Source organism: Rutidosis leptorrhynchoides, chromosome 8 (assembly GCF_046630445.1).
Source record: "Rutidosis leptorrhynchoides isolate AG116_Rl617_1_P2 chromosome 8, CSIRO_AGI_Rlap_v1, whole genome shotgun sequence".
Classification (NCBI taxonomy): Eukaryota; Viridiplantae; Streptophyta; class Magnoliopsida; order Asterales; family Asteraceae; genus Rutidosis; species Rutidosis leptorrhynchoides.
The window spans coordinates 36,418,546-36,441,013 of record NC_092340.1 but is presented as its reverse complement, the minus strand read 5'-3'; positions in this window follow the sequence as shown (position 1 = coordinate 36,441,013).

Below are 22,468 nucleotides of genomic sequence, written 5' to 3'. Positions count from 1 at the left end.
CATTATACTCATTGAAACTCTATCATGTACTCATCCACATCTTGTAACAATAATTACCATACCAACTACAGGGAATTAGCAATCAGTATTTTGAATCTCGCAGTGTTTCTACATCAACAGTTATATGCATACATATAACAATTATCTCTTAGAATTATGATCTTCCATTATGAAATTCTGAAAAGCGCCCAGCCTACGAATTTGAAATTTTGAAAAATGCTGATGAAGCAGCAAAAATTGTAAACGACCTTAACAGCCAAAAGTTTGATGATAAAGAATAGGCAAAGCTCAGAAAAAGAGAAGGTTTGGAACTGAAAAATGGATTGAGCAAACCATGAAGGAGGCTGTGGACACATCACAAAGACTAAACCTGCCTTCAAAGAATCCAAATAATTCGGTGTCTGCTGAAGTCATTAATGAATACCTTTGATGTGTACAGAGGTGTATACGAAATACTATTATTTTTATTACGAAATACTATTAAATACGATACAATTTACACAAGTTATTTATTTATTTATTGAATGGATATACCTAAACCTTGCTACAACACTTATAGGCAGTGTACCTAATCGTAGAGTAGTGTAGTTTTTAGTAAGTCCGGTTCGTTCCACAGGGATACAGCTGAGTTTAACGCTATATTTTTTACAACTATATATATATATATAATATATATATATATATATATATATATATATATATATATATATATATATATATATATATATATATATATAAGTAGTATTATTATTATTATAAAAAGGGGGTTTTACCGTTTAATGACCGGTTTGTCGATTTTAAGACTTAAATCACAATTAAAACCTAATGTAAAATACTAAATATAAATATAACTTAATTTAAAGCGTAAAGTAAAATACGATAAATAAAAATGCGATAAAATAAAAGTACGATAATTAAAAGTGCAATAGTTTAAAGTACGATAAATAAAATGACGATAAATAAAAGTGCGATAAGATATAAAATAAAGGAATTATGCGTATTTAAACTTCCGTAATCATGATGTTTGACGTGTTGATTTTAATTTATTACCAAGGGTTAATTGTCCTTTGTCCTGGATTATTCGATATGTCCATCTGGTTTTGTCCATAATAGTCCATCGGTCATAATTATAAAATGCGAGAGTCTTTGCCAAATTAACCTTATACCCGAAGTCAAATATTCCAACTAATTGGGGATTCAAACTGTAACAAGGTCTTAATACTTTGTTTAATGAATACACCAGGTAATCGACTGCATGTAATCCAAGTTCTTAATACTTTGTTAACAATTACACCAATTACCCTTGAATGTAATCCACCCCTGTTTTAATGAGTTCATTGACTATTAATCCATTCCCGTGTCCGGTCAAATGAACAATTATTCGTATTTATAAATATCCCGCCCACCGTACCCAATCAAGCGTATGTGGTTATATATAGATACGTTAAATTGTAACCTTTATATTAAATTAACAAGATATCATTTAGTTAATTAAATATAAAGCCCATTAATAGCCCATAGTCCAATTTCTACAAGTGTCGGTCTTTTGTCCAAACCCCAATTATGGTCCAAAGCCCAATAACTCAGTCTTAATATTTAGTCCAACATCACAATTACTTCGGCTTAAATAAGTATAATAATAACTTAGCTACGAGACATTAATTTAAAAAAGTTGAACATAACTTACAATGAGTATTTATCACGTAGTGTTACACTGACAGAGTTTCGACTTACAAAACCTTAAAACATTCGCTACAATAACTTTATTATTATTAAACTTAAATTAAAATTAAAATTAAAATTAAAATTATATATATATATATATATATATATATATATATATATATATATATATATATATATATATATATATATATATAGAAAGAAGAAAAAGGGGTGCATCATTCGGCAGAATGCTCGTGCCTTTTATAGGAGATTTCAGATTACTGTAGCTCCGTAATCGCTATGGTTTATAGGCATTGGGCTCCGCGATTGAGGAGTTCTTGGTTCCAGCTCATTTGTTGATTTAAAACGTGGGCTGCTGAATATTATAATATATAATATATATATAATTATTTATATATTATATTATATTCTTGTGCATAGTTGACTTGTAATTTTAGCTCCGTTGAGTTGTACGTTGATAGTTGGTTCATGTCTCGGTTCTGAATTTTCGAACGCCTTTTCGTATAATTTAATATCTTGTACTTTGCATTTTGCGGCTTGTACTCTTGTCATTTTTAGATGTTTTTTATCAATAATTTGAACCACTTGGATTGTACTTTGTACATTTGAGCTTTTTGGTCATTTGCGTCTTCAAATCGTCGAATCTGTCTTTTGTCTTCACCTTTTATTATTTAAATGAATATTACTTGAAAATAGAACAATTGCAACTAAAAGCTTGTCTTTCTTGAAGGATAATGCTGTGACGACCCGGAAATTTCCGACCAAATTTAAACTTAATCTTTATATGTTTCCGACACGATAAGCAAAGTTTGTAACGCTGAGTCTCAAAAGTTTTAGAATTATGTTCATATATTCAATTGACCTTCGAACATTCCCGAGGATTCACGAACGTTTATTTGTAAATAGAAAGGTATATATTAAAAATATAATCATATATATAATAGTAATTTGTAATGTTACAGAATTTAGTTATTTGAATTAATTATGTAAAGTAAAGTAATATATGATATTATAACTTATGATGTAATTATATATATAAATAAAGTATCTTGAATATATATAATAATTAAGTATAATTTAAAATAAAATTATATATATATATATATATATATATATATATATGATTATGAAGTCTATATAATAAGAAGTCAATAAAGTTATTATGTAATATGATGATACATTGTTAATAATATATATATAATACAAATAAAAATATAGTTATTAACATTATTAGTATTTCAGTACTACTATAACTACTAATATTAGAGTAAGTAATATTATGAAATCTGATAAGAATGCTATTACTAAGATTATTAATATCATATTAATATAAATAAATTTTTATCATTATCAGTGGTATTATTAATAATAATATTATTATTATCACTATCGTATAGTTATAAATTTTTATTATTATTATTTACAACATTAAGAGTATTGTTATTATTGCTTTAATTATAATTATTAATTAAAAATATTAGTTATAATATATAAATACATATATAAGGATAAATATAGATATGCATATAATTATAGATAAAATTGTAATTACCTCATAGGATCCTAAATCCAGATGTAAATCACACTCAAACTGTTATTGATTTGTACCATATCAATTTGCTGTCGATTGCAACTCAGCTACACAACAATTTCAGTTAGCAATCCTAGTCTCCTTTAATTATTTAATTCTTCTTTCCTATTCTTTTACTTGTCTGAGTGTTATAAATCAACAACCACAATTAATCTATAAAACAATCGGTATTCAGGTGCTATGAAATCAGTTTATATACAATACCAATAACAATTACATCTCCCATTAGCAAATAAAAAAAAAAAAAAAGAACCAAACCCGTTTTATCTCTGCTATTTCACTTTTTAACCAAATCCTAAATTCAAATCCAATTTCAAAAATGAAAAATGCAGTCATGTTAGGAATCTCGTGCTCAAACTATCTGGAAAGTTTCATATCCTAATTTCTAATATCAAGTAAAAATTTTCAAGTCAAAGTTTTGGTATTCAAAAAGTCAAACTGTGTTCTTAATTTAAATTCGAATTTTGTGTTACGAATTAAGAGGAATTGATGTTTGATAAAGATTACAGAAAAGTTTTAAAGAATTTTTTGTGTTATAAACTTCGTCCAAAATGTGATAAAAATCAACATCAAAATTTTTTTGTTGTTTAAAGACAGCGACGAGCAGAACCTCAATTTTTGAGGCTGTATATTTTTTTTATTTTTTTATCTGATGATTGTTAATTCGATATACGCTTTTAAGTTTTGTCACAAAATTATAAAAATCAAATATTTTTTTTCATTACTCTCGTCGAACAGCAGCAACATTTTTTTTTTATTCTGAACGATGATGAAGATACTGTAGATGCCAGGAAACCATCGAAGAAATAGTTACAGATTATAATTACATTTGGTTTTGGGCTTTAGTAAATGGGTCTCGATATTGGGCCAGACTTGTTGTAAGGGGTTTTATGAAAACAGAAAAAAAATACGGGTTAAGTTAATTAAATTGAAGAGTTAATCAGAATTATGGGCAGCAGCTCAATGGTTGGGTGTGAGTGCGGGCTAGCGGGAGGTCTTGGGTTCGATTTCGGCCTGAGACATTTCTTTTTAGAAAACCATTTTTGAGGTAGTTTTCTTACTAATTATTATTATTAGTATTATTGTTATTATTACAATTACCATTATAATAATTATTATTAGTATTATTAAGGTATTATGATTGCTATATATATAGGAAGTTAGTATAATATGATTAGAATATAAGTTAATTTAAATCATAGTTACAAATATAAATTTTTATGTATGTTAAAGATAATAACTAAGTTATGACTATAAATTAATTATAAGTATGAAGTATGATTATTGTAAATGTAAACTTAATATGATATAATTACGATAAATATAATATTATTATTATCATTATGATTATAATTATTATTATTCTTATTATTATTATTATTATTATTATTATTATTATTATTATTATTATTATTATTATTATTATTATTATTATTATTATAATAATTATTATTATTATAGTACAACAAATGAAGATTTTGTACATAAAATATACTTATTACATATACTATAATTTTATTAATATTTCATATAACTATATATATCAAACCTATTAACATTTTTATATAAATGTATACATATAACAAACTATTTATTCTTAAATCTAATACTAATAGATATATTAATATAACTAAATGTATAAATATTAATTGTTTTAAATATATATATAATCAAAATAAATATATATAACATATAATTTAAAGTATAATATATATATATATATATATATATATATATATATATATATATATATATATATATATATATATATATATATATATATATATAACACTAAAGTACATGTTTTAAATAGAATTTAGTATAAAACACTATATAACTACAAACACATAAATATTATTTAATTAATAAATGAAATTATGTGATTTTTATTATATGTTTTAATAGATATATAATTGAATATAGGTTCGTGAATCCGAGGCAAACCCTGCATTGTTTATTTGATTAATGTCGTCATATGTATTTTTACTACAAAATACATTAGGTGAGTTTCATTGATCCCCTTTTACTCTTTACATTTTTGGGGCTGAGAATACATGCAAATGCTTTAGTAACTATTTTACAATAATTATATGCGTGAGTTTCATTTGCCCTTTTTCTCTCTTTACATTTTTGGGCTGAGAATACATGCAAATGCTTTATTAACTGTTTTACCATATTTACATGCGTGAGTTTCATTACTCCCTTTTTAAATGCTTTTGCAATATATATTTTTGGGACTGAGAATACATGCGCTTTTATAAATGTTTGACAAAATAGACACAAGTAATTGAAAATACATTCTATGGCTGGATTATTAAACCGAATATGCCCCTTTTTATTAAGTCTGGTAACCTAAGAATTAGGGAACAGACACCCTAATTGACGCGAATTCTAAAGATAGATCTATCGGGCCCAACAAGCCCCATCCAAAGTACCGGATGCTTTAGTACTTCGAAATTTATATCATGTCTGAAGGAGGATCCCGGAATGATGGGGATATTCTTATATGCATATTGTGAATGTCGGTTACCAGGTGTTCAATCTATATGAATGATATTTTTGTCTCTATGCATGGGACGTATATTTATGAGAACTGAAAATGAAAATCTTGTGGTCTATTAAAATGATGAAAATGATTATTTATGTTAAACTAATGAACTCACCAACCTTTTGGTTGACACTTGAAAGCATGTTTATTCTCAGGTATGAAAGAAATCTTCCGCTGTGCATTTGCTCATATTAGAGATATTACTTGGAGTCATTCATGACGTATTTCAAAAGACGTTGCATTCGAGTCGTCGAGTTCATCAAGATTATTATTAAGTCAATTATAGTTGGAGGTATTATGAAATAGTATGTTTGCCGTCAACTTTCGATGTAAAGAAAGTTTGTCTTTTAAAAACGAATGCAATGTTTGTAAAATGTATCATATAGAGGTCATGAACCTCGCGATGTAACCAACTATTGTGAATCGTTTATAATCGATATGGACTTCGTCCAGATGGATTAAGATGGGTCATTTCAAATGCTATGAAATATATGTTCGTTTTTAGCATTATCAACCTTGCTCCTGACTCTAAACCTTTGCGGACAAATATTCTTCATCACCTTTCGATATTATCGTATCTTTCATTATAAATATCCTCGATATTTCTGAAGATATTTTCATCAATATCCTTATCTGAAATCATTTATCTTCTTGCGTTATCTGTATTACATCATAAAGGAAACTGTTTAGTTCTATATTCTGTAAACCTTCGAGTTTAAAATATGAATGTTTTGAAGTAGTGTTGGGAATTGAAGCACGAGTTAGTATAATATAATGACACTTGATCAACGTGATTATATTACAGTAAGTCATACTGAGTTTCTAATGGAACGTGATAAAGGTTCACAGATCATACCCTCATCATGAACCATGTTACATAACTCTTTCATTCTATTTAACCTCTAAACTATCAAGAAAATATTTTTTTTGATGACTCGGTTTTTTCTGGATATTCTGATAATTTGACAAATCAAATCGTGTTATTACCTTTCTTTTCTACTTCGCATATTATGATTATTCGAAACTCCATACCTACGAATTCTGGACCATTATTCGCTTGACTTGAAGTCGGGAAGGAAAAACAAAAGCATGGAACTCCTAAATATAAGGCCTGACAACAACACATAAATTACAAACCGTGTATATCAATACGTATTGCAACGTAAAGACACGGGAGAAATAAAAACATTATAACCCCAAGGTAATAGTAGAAGAAAATAACTTCCTCTGGTGGCAGATGAAAAAGAAGAATGAAGGATACGATAGCAAGGAAAATATCAACAATCTGGATTGGATTTAACATTTTCACAACCTATTGGGAGGTATGAAATGAGGAAGAAGATGTAGGAGTAATGAAAATAATGGAACGGAAGAGGTTGATTTATAACGAAATATCATACATAGCAATCGAGGCAGATTACCGCAATTAATCAAAGAGGATCATAATTTCCTTGATTACCGGAGAATCAAATCTTTTATAGATTTCAAGGATTATCTTTAGATTCCTTAAAATCCGAAAATCCACCGTGACTACGTCAAAAGATAAATCTTTATCTCAACCTTTTGTGACAGCTTCACTCGTACGTTTCACATAATCGAATCGTTTTATCTATATTAGTCAATAATGATGAAACTCTATTTCATCAACTCGTATTCGTCATGAAAACATTTTTATTGTTAGCCATGCCAATCTCTGTCAAATTTCGGGACGAAATTTCTTTAACGAGTAGGTACTGTGACGATCTGGAAATTTCCGACCAAATTTAAAACTTAATCTTTATAAGATTTTGACAAGATAAACAAAGTCTGTAATATTGATTCACAAAATTTTTGAACTAATGTTATATATTTAGTTAACCTTTGACTATTGACCGACGATTCACGAACATCTATTTGTAAATATATATATATATATATATATATATATATATATATATATATATATACACACACACACAATAAGTTAGAATATTAATTATTATAAATAACTTGCAATGTGTATTTAAAAATTGATTTATGTATATTAAATAAAGATATATACATATATATAATTTCAAGTTATTTAGTAAACGATAGTAACATTCGTTTATTGATTCGATTGATATTTAGATAAGTTAACTAAAATGTTTAAGATGAACAAGTAAAACACTAATATGCTACAGTATTTTCAAATTGCTACAGTACACGAAAAGCTACAGTGTTTTCGAAAACTACTATTTTCTACAGTAAAAATCATTTTGCTACAGTAAAACACTATTTCAAAAATGTATGTATATTTTACAAATTTTATAAAAATATAATAGTAACTTAGATATAAAACGTTTTAATTTAAAATAATATTATTATATATTAAGACGTTAATTTATAGAAGCAAATGACCAAAACACTCTAAAGTTCAAGATACACTTTGATTAATATAGTTTATTGATAATTTAAGACTATATTTTCAAAAGAATGCAATGTTTACAAAACGTATCATGTAGAGGTCAGTATCTCACTGTGAAATCAATGAATGATGTATTCGTCCAAATGGATTTGGACGGGTCATCACAATATATATATATATATATATATATATATATATATATATATATATATATATATATATATATATATATATATATATATATATGTGTGTGTGTGTGTGTGTGTGTGTGTGTGTGTGTGTGTGTATGTGTGTGAGAGAGAGAGAGAGCACATATACATAAATGAATAAAGTTTCTCATATTCAGATTACTAGAGTAACACGAATATATTTACACAAATATACTTTAATAAACAATTGATTATATTCTATTAAATCCATTTTATTACCGTTATATATATATATATATATATATATATATATATATATATAGGGTCATCAGGGATGCATTTTTTTAGAGAGAAGAGGAAGTAATTTTTTATTTTTATTTTCTCATTTAATTTTGAAATATTTTTTTCAAACATTAAGATTACATGAAAATATGAACATTTAAAAAAGACTTTTTGTGATGAATTGTGACGACCCAGAAATTTCCGACCAAATTTAAACTTAATCCTTATATGATTTTGATAAGATAAGCAAAGTCTGTAATGTTGAGTCTCGAAAATCCTTGAACGGTATACATGAATTCAGATAACCTTTGACCATGCCCGATGATTCACAAACAGTTGTGTGTAATTAAATATGTAAATAAAAATATAAGTGTATATATTAAATTGAATGAATATAATACCATTCAATCATTTGAATTAAATGTGTAGAGCAATATACAAAATAAATAAGATATTACTAAAATAAACATATATATATATATATATATATATATATATATATATATATATATATATATATATATATATATATATATATATATATATATATATGTGATTTTCATGTATAATTATTATTATTATATGCATATTGTATACATATAAAATTTATGATTATTTGATATTCAATAAAAGTTATTATATAATATATTATATGATATTACATAACTAATAATATATAATGCAAGTTAAAAATATAGTTGTTATATTAATATTACTACCTTCATTATTATTATTAAAATAAATATTAATATTAATATCAATATCAGTATTATTAATATCATTATTATAATTATGAAAATAGAATACATGTAACTTGTTATATCTTTTATATCACTTGTAATATTAAATATTATTATCATTAAGAATTATTAGTATTGTTATAAATTAATATTATTATTAGGAACTAATACCTTTTATTATTGTTAACATTTTTATTATTATTATTATTAATATCATTAATTATTATTAACTTATTAAAAATTATTATTTTTGTTATTATTAATATCACCATATTATTATTACCATTATTTTTAGTTCATTATATTTAGTATTTTATCAAAATAATATTATTGTTATTATTAATATAATTATTATTAATTAAGTAATATTATTATTATTAATACATGTATATTAATTATTAATGTTTATTAATTATATAAACTAAACACAGATATAATCGAATCTGTTATCTCTCACTAATAAAATCTGCTTTATTTTTATTTATTTATTTTTCTTGTCGACTCCAGTACAAATAAGTTTCATATCACAATCACACTATTTTGATTTTTGTTCTGGTCTCTACAATTGAATTCAATCACGGATATATACAAGATAGATTAGCAATCGATATCAGCTTTATATATTTTATTTATATATTTCCTGTACGATCGAATAATCCTTGTCAAAATTTGTTACACGTCCTAATGAAATTGCAAACAGCCAAACCATTTTTACTAGCTTAATATATCTGATCTCTAACGTTATATAATACCATCCCTCTTACAAATTCAAAATTACACTGAAATTAAAGAGAACTCAGTCATGTTCTCTGTTTTGAACTCAAATAGCCAAAGGCTCGATTTTGTAATTATTTTTAAAATCTATTAACGCAGTCTTGTTAGGATTCATTTATGAAAATTTTCTGCAAAAGATCATATCTCAATTCTTTCTATCAAGCACGAATTTTGGAGTCAAACTTTTAAAACAAAAAGTCAAATTGTATGTTCTTGGTGAAATTCGAAATTTCTGTTATGTTTTAAATTAAATTGATGTTTCAGAAAGATTCTAGTGTAGTGACCCGAACTTTTCCATGATTATATATTAAATGAAATTGATATTTACATGATTAAATATTTTCAACATGTTAACCAATCAAACTTGTTAAGACTTGATTATTTGAAATGAGTTTCATGTAGACAATTGACCACCCAGTTTGCCTGATGATTCACGAACGTCATAACTTGTGTTAATTATATAATCATTTTATTTTTATGATGTTAGTTTTTTTTATTTTATATATATATATATATATATATATATATATATATATATATATATATATATATATATATATATATATATATATATATATATATATATATATATATATATATATATATATATATATATATATATATATAAGAAATACTTAAATCAAAGATGTAAGTAAATACTATTTGCTACAGTAAAATACTATTTTGCTACAGTAACCCCATTTACTCGTATTCAATTCGTATTCGTACTCGTATAATACCCAGCCTCTAGACGTATATACTATTGGTATCTACACTTCAATGATCAGCTCTTAGCAGCCTTAATGAGTCACCTAAACATGTGAGAACCATCATTTGGCAACTAGCATGAAATATCTAACAAAAATACAAACTAATGGAACCTTATATTCAAGGGTAGGATCACGTTATACTTCACCAACCATAACACTTTCATTTTTCAACTTTCATGCATTAAACTTATCTCTCTCTTGTTATCTCTTGATGTTCTAAGTGTTCTTCATCACCTTCATCAAAATCTAGCTCAATCTAGCTCATAAATCCTAACTTAGATCAACTTACAAAACAACTACTCAAGAACACACCAAAAACACTTTCAAGTTTACTAGCTTACTTCCAATCTTGCAAATCCATTTCAAGTGATCATCTAAACTCAAGAAATATTTCTTATTTACAGTAAGATATCTTTCTAATTCAAGGTAATACTCATATTCAAACTTTGATTCAATTTCTATAACTATAACAATCTTATTTCGAGTGGAAATCTTACTTGAACTTGTTTTCGTGTCATGATTCTGCTTCAAGAACTTTCAAGCCATCCAAGGATCCTTTGAAGCTAGATCTATATTTCTCATTTCTAGTAGGTTTACCTACTAAAATTAAGGTAGTAATGATGTTCATAACATCATTCGATTCATACATATAAAACCATCATATTCGAAGATTTAAACTTGTAATCACTAGAAGATAGTTTAGTTAATTCTAAACTTGTTCGCAAATAAAGTTAATCTCTCTAACTTGAATTTTAAAATCAACTAAACACATGTTCTATATCTATATGATATGCTAACTTAATGATTTAAAACCTGGAAACACGATGAACACCGTAAAACCGGACATACGCCGTCGTAGTGAAACCGGGGGCTGTTTTGGGTTAGAAAAATAAAAAATATCTTAATCTATGAATTGGAAGTTTGTTTTCTGTAAAAATGATATTTCATATGAACATGATACTGTATCCAAAAATCATGGTTAGACTCAAAGTGGAAGTATGTTTTACCCAAATAGTATCATTAAGATGTCGTTCTTTCGACGGAAATGACTACCTCTTTAGTAAATGTCTTGTAACCTGTATTTCTGACTATAAACTTATACTTTTTCTATTTAGTTTCATAAATTACAGTTCATTATGAAACCTTAGCAACTTGAATCACTCAAAACGGATTTAAAACGAAGAAATTATGGGTAAAACAAAATTGGAAAATTTTACTTGTTGTAGCTACGAAAATTTTACAATAAATCTACATTAATCATATCCTAGCTAACTTATATTGTATTATACATGTATTCTAACATATATTATGTAATCTTGGGATATCATAGACACGTATACAATGTTTTGACATATCATATCGACCCACCTATATATATTATTTGGAACAACCATAGACACTCTATATGCTGTAATGTTCGAGTTCGCTATACAGGGTTGAGGTTGATTCCAAAAATATATATACTTTGAGTTGTGATCTAGCCTGAGACGTGTATACACTGGGTCGTGGATTGATTCAAGATAATATAAATTGATTTATTTCTGTACATCTAACTGTGGACAACTAGTTGTAGGTTACTAACGAGGACTGCTAACTTAACAAACTTAAATCATAAAAACGTAATAAAAAATGTTGTGAATATATTTCAATCATACTTTGATATATATGTACACATTTGTTATAGGTTCGTGAATTGACCAGTGGCCAAGTCTTATTTCCAACGAAGGAAAAATCTGTGAAAGTGAGTTATAGTCCCATTTTTTACTATCTAATATTTTTGGGATGAGAATACATGCAGTTTTATAAATGTTTTACAAAGTAGACGCAAGTAATTGAAACTACATTCTATGTTAGATTATGAATACCGAATATCACCCTTTTTAGCTTGGTAACCTAAGCATTAGGGAACAATACCCCTAATTGACGCAAATCCTAAAGATATATCTATGGGCCTAACAAACCCCATCCTAGGTACGGATGCTTTAGTACTTTGATTTTTATACAGACGAGAGGATTCTGTTATACAGACGAGAGGATTCTATTTTGGGGATATTCTATATGCATCTTGTTAATGACGGTTACCAGGTGTTCATCATATGAATGATTTTACCTTAATGCAGACGAGAGGATTCTGCTTGAGGATTATGTTTATAAAATGAAATCTTGTGGTCTATTATTATTACAATTTGATATATATATATATATATATATATATATATATATATATATATATATATATATATATATATATATATATATATATATATATATATATATATATATATATATTAAACCTATAACTCACCAATATTTTGTTGACTTTTTAAGCATGTTTATTCTCAGGTGATTATTAAGAGCTTCCGCTGTTGCATGCTAAATTAAGGACAAGAATTGGAGTCAGCATGCTTGTATAATATTGTTTAAAAACTGCATACGAAGACTTAAGTTATTGTGTAATATTATTGTAAACCATTATGTAATGTTCGAGTGAAAACGTTATATTTTAGATTATCATTATTTGATAATCTTCGTAATATTTTAAACCTTTATCAATAAAATAAAGGTTATGGTTTGTTTTAAAAACGAATGCAGTCTTTGAAAAACGTCTCATATAGAGGTCAAAACCTCGCAACGAAACCAATTAATATGAAACGTTTATAATTAATATGAACGGGACATTTCAGTTGGTATCCGAGCGTTGGTCTTAGAGAACCAGAAATTTGCATTAGTGTATCTTATCGAGTTCATTAGGATGCATTAGTGAGTCTGGACTTCGACCGTGTTTACTTGAAAAACGATTGCTTAACATTTTTTTTTGTTGGAAACTATATATTGTTAACATGTAAATATTATGTGATATATTAATCTCTTAACGTGTTTGATATTGTGTGATAGATGTCTATCTCTAGTACAAATCCCATCAACTCACCTAATAATAATGAAGAGTTGAATATATATTGAAAAGATTCACAAATTCCCGAAGAGGAGGAACCGGAAGAGGAGGAACCGGAAGAGGAGGAACCGAAAGAAGAGGAACCGGAAGAAGAGATTACGGAGGGGGAAATATTAGGAACCACAGAAAAACAGATAAGTAAAAGAAAATCCTCAACCAATAGACCAAAGTTAATAATGGTCAATGGTGTTTCCGCCAAGGAAGCAAAATATTGGGAAAATTACCAATTTTCTGATGAATCGGATTCCGATGAGAATTCCGATGATGTTATAGAAATTTCCTTGACCCAATTTGAAAAAGCAAAAGAAAATAATAAGGGAAAGGGCATCAAAATAGAGAAACCTGATTCCAACCCCGATGAATTTTATATGTATCGTCAACACCCGTATTTCTTAAGTTGTAACAATAACCCGGGAACCACTAAGCCACCAGGTTTTTCTAAACCATTTGTGAAAACAACGGCTCGTATTAGAGGAACATCATATATCCCTAGGAAATTAGCGAAACGAACCAAGTCCGAAGAGGAAGAAACGAGTGAGTCGAAATAAAGAGTTGTAATCATGTTGTGTAATATATGTATTGTAGTGTGCTTGTATTTTCATGTTATATATAAAAATTGCTTGTATTGTTTGTTAATTATCTTTTACAAATCTAATCCTCGTCTATTTTACAGTATAAAAACACACAATGGACGTTAAGGATAGACAACCGAATATTTTAGAAGACCTACCCGGGGACATGATTGATGAAATCATGTCTAAAGTCGGTCAGAATTCGTCGGCACAATTATTTACGGCAAAATTAGTTTGTAGAACATTTGAAGAACGTTCCAGGCATGCCTTAGTTTATAAAAGGCTTTCATTTGAAAGATGGGGTATATCACATTGGGGACACCGTAAGTTACGCCGTGTTTTCTTTAAAGCGTTAAATGCGGGCAACCCAAATGCAATTTTACGCTACGGGTTAAGAACCTATTTTGACTCAACATATCCCAACGTAAGACTTCGTGAGTTAGAAAGAGCTTCTTACATGCAACATAAAGAAGCATGTTATGCTTACGGGTTAGTGATGTTTGCTTCTCACCAAAGTGAGAAAAAGAACATCGGATTACAACTTTTAAATAAAACTTTCCCACAAGTGACGGATTCAGTAGTTGGGGTGAGAAACAAGGTTTTTAGATTATTACGGTGTTGGACATTACGAAACCCTCATCCCTTTGATGACGTTACAACATGCTGTCTTGTCAACGGCCATAGTGGTTATGTTCCATAAGACCAAGGATGGGAAGTAGTCTTAGTAAAACCAGAATGCATGGCTTGTTTCTGGACTTATGAATTACGTGTTTTTATTGCCTTTGCTGAAAGACTTGTGTATTAACTAGGATTGATGTCACAACTATTTTGTATCAAAGTTATTGTGTGTTATATTTTATGCTATATGTATAATAGCGATATTGTAAGTTTGTAAAATATTGTATAAAAGTTTGAACGCGAAATATTATTATAATCAGTTTTTCATATAGAATTGTAGTAGTTGAATTGTATATTAGCTACTAATTATGAACTTAACGGGTAGGTACTAACCGAATTAAAAATTATAAAACGCTAATATGAAGAAAAAGCTTTTATAAATAAATTCATATTATGCTATGAAATACTACTGACTACTCTTAAAATTCTATATGATTAACTCAATTCTTTTGGCTATTTTTGAAGGAAATGGCACCGACTACTCGTCAGAATTTGAATATAAGCGAGGAAGATTTCCGTACATTCCTTGCCGCAAACATAGCCGCAGTTCAGGCTGCAATGCAAAACAACAACAATAACTCTGGGTCTAGCAGTGGAGTTAACTCTACAAGAAACCGTGTAGGATGCTCCTACAAGGCTTTCACTGCCTGTAAACCTCTAGAATTTGATGGACCTGAAGGACCAGTCGGACTGAAACGATGGACCGAGAAGGTCAAATCTGTGTTTGCTATAAGCAAATGTGCCGAAGAAGACAGGGTTAAGTACGCCACGCATACTTTCACAGGTACCGCGTTAACATGGTGGAACACCTACCTTGAACAGGTGGGACAAGATGCTGCTTACGCACTACCGTGGCCAGCATTTAAACACTTGATGAATTAGCAGTATCGTCCCAGAAACGAAGTCAATAAGCTCAAGACAGAGCTTAGAGAATTACGAGCGCAAGGATTCGATATTACCACATACGAACGATGATTCACAGAGTTGTGTTTATTGTGTCCAAGAGTGTTCGAAGATGAAGAAGAGCACATCGATGCATTTGTAAAGGGTTACCAGAGAGAATTCAGGAGGATGTGAGTGTAAGCGCGCCTACCTCAATGCAAAAGGCAAGTCGAATGGTTATAAATCAGATCGAGGGGAGGATTAAAGAGCAGGCGGCCGAGGAGGCCAAAATGAAACAAGTCAAGAGGAAGTGGGAAGAAAACAGTGACAAGGGTCACCAACACAACAACAGTAACTATCGCTTCAACAGTCAGCCCAACAATCACAACTACAATCACACCATTTTTCGCAACAACAAATGCAACAACAACCATCTCAACAACAACAACTACAACAACCGTTCCAACAACAATAACAACCACAACAACAATAATCCCAGCAATAACAACAAGGGGCAGAAACCGTGCCAGAGGTGTGAAGGATACCATCCGAATGGGTTCTGCACGACATTTTACACCAAGTGTAGGAGAAATGGTCATAGTGCGATGAAGTTTGAAGTCTACGGACCAATGACCAACAGAATTAAAAGAACAAATAATGTCGGAACAAATAATGCCGCCATTATTTGTTATGGATGTGGGAAACCGGGCCACTTCAGGACTAGCTGCCTGAACCAAGGGAATACTAATGGGCAAGGGAACGGAAGAGTCTTCAATATTAATGCGGCAGAAGCACAGGAAGACCTGGAGCTTGTTACGGGTACGTTTCTTATTGATGAAAAACCTGCTTATGTTTTATTTGATTCGGGTGAGGATAGAAGCTATATGAGTAGAGATTTTTGTTCTAAATTGAATTATCCATTAACTCCTTTGGATAATAAGTTTTTACTCGAATTAGCAAACGGTAAATTTATTACAGCGGATAAAATATGTCAGAACCGAGAAATTAAATTAGTTGGTGAAACGTTTAAGATTAATTTGATACCAGTAGGGTTAGGGAGTTTCGATGTGATAATTGGCATGGATTGGTTGAAAAAGGAGAGAGCAGAGGTTGTATATTACAAAAACGTGATTCGCATTGTACGCGAAAAAGGAAAACCCATAATGGTGTACGGAGAAAAGAGCAACGCGAAGTTAAATCTTATTAATAGCTTGAAGGCGCAAAAACTAATAAGAAAAGGTTTCTATGTCATTTTAGCACACATCGAGGAAGTCAAAACCGAAGAAAAGAACATCAGTGATGTTCCCGTCGCAAAAGAATTTCCCGATGTATTTCCGAAAAAATTACCGGGACTACCTCCACATCGATCCGTTGAATTTCAAATAGATCTTGTACCCGGAGCTGCACCAATAGCTCGTGCTCCATACAGACTCGTACCCAGCGAAATGAAGGAATTACAAAGCCAATAACAAGAACTTTTGGAACGTGGTTTCATTCGACCAAGCACATCACCATGGGGAGCTGCTGTTTTGTTTGTCAAGAAGAAAGATGGTACATTTAGATTGGGTATCGACTACCGAGAGTTGAACAAAGTTACCATCAAGAACCGTTATCCACTACCGAGAATTGACGACTTATTCAATCAACTGCAAGGTTCGTCGGTTTATTCGAAGATCGATTTACGTTCTGGGTATCATTAAATGCGGGTGAAGGAGGATGATATTTCAAAGACTGCATTTAGAACACGTTATGGTCATTATGAGTTTATGGTAATGCCGTTTGATTTAACTAATGCACCAGCCGTATTTATAGACCTCATGAACTGAGTGTGTGGACCATACCTTGACAAGTTTGTCATTGTTTTCATCGATGACATACTCATTTACTCAAAGAATGATCAAGAGCACGAAGAACATTTGAGAAAAATGCTAAAGATGTTGAGGAAAGAAAAACAGTACACTAAGTTTTCAAAGTGTGCATTTTGGTTGGAAGAAGTTCAATTCCTCGGTCACATAGTGAACAAAGAAGGTATTCAGGTGGATCCGGCAAAGACTGAAACCGTTAAAAAATGGGAAACCCCGAAAACTCAGAAGCATATACGTCAATTTTTAGGATTGGCTGGTTACTACAGAAGATTCATCCAAGATTTTTCCAAAATAGCAAAACCCTTAACTGCATTAACGCATAAAGGGAAGAAATTTGAATGGAAGGATGAGCAGGAGAAAGCGTTTCAATTGTTGAAGAAAAAGTTAACTACGGCACCTATATTGTCATTGCCTAAAGGGAATGATGATTTTGTGATATATTGTGACGCCTCAAAGCAAGGCCTCGGTTGTGTATTAATGCAACTAACAAAGGTAATTGCTTATGCGTCTAGACAATTGAAGATTCACGAGCAGAATTATACGACGCATGATTTGGAATTAGGCGCGGTTATTTTTGCATTAAAAACTTGGAGGCACTACTTATATGGGGTCAAAGGATTATATATACCGATCACAAAAGTCTCCAACATATATTTAATCAGAAACAACTAAACATGAGACAGCGTAGGTGGATTGAATTGTTAAATGATTACGATTTTGAGATTCGTTACCACCTGGGAAAGGCGAATGTGGTACCCGACTCTTTGAGTAGAAAAGACAGAGAACCTATGCGGGTAAAAGCTATGAATATAATTATTCATACTAACCTTACTACTCAAATAAATGAGGCGCAACAGGGAGTTTTAAAAGAGGAAAATTTGAAGAATGAAATACCCAATGGATCAGAAAAACATCTTAATATTCGGGAAGACGGAACCCGGTATAGGGCCGAAAGAATTTGAGTACCAAAATTTGGAGATGTGAGAGAAATGGTACTTAAGGAAGTACATAAAACCAGATATTCGATACATCCCGGAGCGGGGAAGATGTACAAAGATCTCAAGAAACACTTTTGGTGGCCGGGTATGAAAGCCGATATTGCTAAATACGTAGGAGAATGTTTGACGTGTTCAAAGGTCAAAGCTGAACATCAGAAACCATCAGGTCTACTTCAACAACCTGAAATCCCGGAATGAAAATGGGAAAACATTATCATGGATTTTATTACTAAATTGCCTAGGACTGCAAGTGGTTATGATACTATTTGGGTAATAGTCGATCGTCTCACCAAGTCAGCACACTTTCTGCCAATGAGAGAAGATGATAAAATGGAGAAGTTAGCACGACTATACTTGAAGGAAGTTGTCTCCAGACATGAAATACCAATCTCTATTATCTCTGATAGGGATGGCAGATTTGTCTCAAGGTTTTGGCAAACGTTACAACAAGCATTGGGGACTCATCTAGACATGAGTACTGCCTATCATCCACAAACTGATGGGCAAAGTGAAAGGACGATACAGACTCTTGAAGACATGCTACGAGCATGTGTTATTGATTTTGGAAACAGTTGGGATCGACATCTACCGTTAGCAGAATTTTCTTACAACAACAGTTACCACTCGAGTATTGAGATGGCACCGTTTGAGGCACTTTATGACAGAAAGTGCAGGTCTCTGATTTTTTGGAGTGTAGTGGGGGATAGACAAATTACGGGTCCAGAAATTATCCAAGAAACTACCGAGAAAATTATTCAAATTCAACAACGGTTGAAAACCGCTCAAAGTCGACAAAAGAGCTACGCAGACAGTAAAAGAAAGGATATAGAATTTGAAATTGGTGACATGGTCATGCTTAAGGTTTCACCTTGGAAAGACGTTGTTCGATTTGGTAAACGAGGGAAATTAAATCCGAGGTACATTGGATCATTCAAGATTATTAATCGTGTCGGACCAGTAGCTTACCAACTTGAGTTACCTCAACAACTCGCGGGTGTACATAACACCTTCTACGTCTCGAATTTGAAGAAATGCTTTGCTAAAAAAGATCTCACCATTCCATTAGACGAGATTACAATTAACGAAAAACAACAATTCATTGAAGAACCCGTCGAAATAATGGATCGTGAGGTTAAAAGACTAAAACAAAATAAAATACCAATCGTTAAGGTTCGATGGAATGCTCGTAGACGACCTGAGTTCACCTGGGAGCGTGAAGATCAAATGAAGCTGAAATACCCGTGCCTATTTCCAGAAGATGCGTCAACACCTTCAACAACTTAAAATTTCGGGACGAAATTTATTTAACGGGTAGGTACTGTAGTGACCCGAACTTTTCCATGATTATATATTAAATGAAATTGATATTTACATGATTAAATGTTTTTAACATGTTAAGCAATCAAACTTGTTAAGACTTGATTATTTGAAATGAGTTTCATGTAGACAATTGACCACCCAGTTTGCCTGATGATTCACGAACGTCATAACTTGTGTTAATTATATAATCGTTTTATTTTTTATGATGTAAGTTTTTATTATATATATATATATATATATATATATATATATATATATATATATATATATATATATATATATATATATATATAAGAAATATAATTAAATCAAAGATGTACAAGTAAAACACTATTTGCTACAGTAAAAAACTATTTGCTACAGTAAAACACTATTTGCTACAATAACACAATTTACTCGTATTCAATCCATATTCGTACTCGTACAATACCCAGCCTCTAGACGTATATACTATTGGTATATACACTTCAATTATCAGCTCTTAGCAGCCTTAATGAGTCACCTAAACATATGGGAACCATCATTTAGCAACTAGCATGAAATATCTAACAAAATACAAACTAATGGAACCTTATATTCAAGGGTAGGATCACGTTTTTCTTCACCAACCATAACACTTTCATTTTTCAACTTTCATGCATTAAACTTATCTCTCTCTTGTTCTCTCTTGATGTTTTAAGTGTTCTTCATCACCTTCATCAAAATCTAGCTCAATCTAGCTCATAAATCCTAACTTAGATCAACTTACAAAACAACTACTCAAGAACACACCAAAAACACTTTCAAGTTTACTAGCTTACTTTCAATCTTGCAAATCCATTTCAAGTGATCATCTAAACTCAAGAAATCTTTCTTATTTACAGTAAGATATCTTTCTAATTCAAGGTAATACTCATATTCAAACTTTGATTCAATTTCTATAACTATAACAATCTTATTTCGAGTGGAAATCTTACTTGAACTTGTTTTCGTGTCATGATTCTGCTTCAAGAACTTTCAAGCCATCCAAGGATCATTTGAAGCTAGATCTATATTTCTCATTTCTAGTAGGTTTACCTACTAAAATTAAGGTAGTAATGATGTTCATAACATCATTCGATTCATACATATAAAACCATCATATTCGAAGATTTAAACTTGTAATCACTAGAAGATAGTTTAGTTAATTCTAAACTTGTTCGCAAATAAAGTTAATCCCTCTAACTTGACTTTTAAAATCAACTAAACACATTTTCTATATCTATATGATATGCTAACTTAATGATTTAAAATCTGGAAACACGATGAACACCGTAAAACCGGACATACGCCGTCGTAGTGAAACCGGGGGCTGTTTTGGGTTAGAAAAATAAAAACTATCTTAATCTATGAATTGGAAGTTTGTTTTCTGAAAAAATGATATTTCATATGAACATGATACTATATCCAAAAATCATGATTAAACTCAAAGTGGAAGTATGTTTTTCAAAATGGTCATCAAGATGTCGTTCTTTCGACGGAAATGACTACCTCTTTAGTAAATGTCTTGTAACCTGTATTTCCGACTATAAACTTATACTTTTTCTGTTTAGTTTCATAAATTACAGTTCATTATGAAACCTTAGCAACTTGAATCACTCAAAACGGATTTAAAACGAAGAAATTATGGGTAAAACAAAATTGGAAAATTTTACTTGTTGTAGCTACGAAAATTTTACAACAAATCTACACTAATCATATCCTAGCTAACTTATATTGTATTATACATGTATTCTAATATATATTATGTAATCTTGGGATACCATAGACACGTATACAATGTTTTGACATATCAAATCGACCCATCTATATATATTATTTGGAACAACCATAGACACTCTATATGCTGTAATGTTCGAGTTCGCTATACAGGGTTGAGGTTGATTTCAAAAATATATATACTTTGAGTTGTGATCTAGCCTGAGACGTATATATACTGGGTCTTTGATTGATTCAATATAATATATATTGATTTATTTATGTACATCTAACTGTGGACAACTAGTTGTAGGTTACTAACGAGGACTGCTAACTTAACAAACTTAAATCATAAAAACGTAATAAAAAATGTTGTGAATATATTTCAATCATACTTTGATATATATATGTACACATTTGTTATAGGTTCGTGAATCGACCAGTGGCCAAATCTTATTTCCAACGAAGGAAAAATCTGTGAAAGTGAGTTATAGTCCCATTTTTTACTATCTAATATTTTTGGGATGAGAATACGTGCAGTTTTATAAATTTTTTACA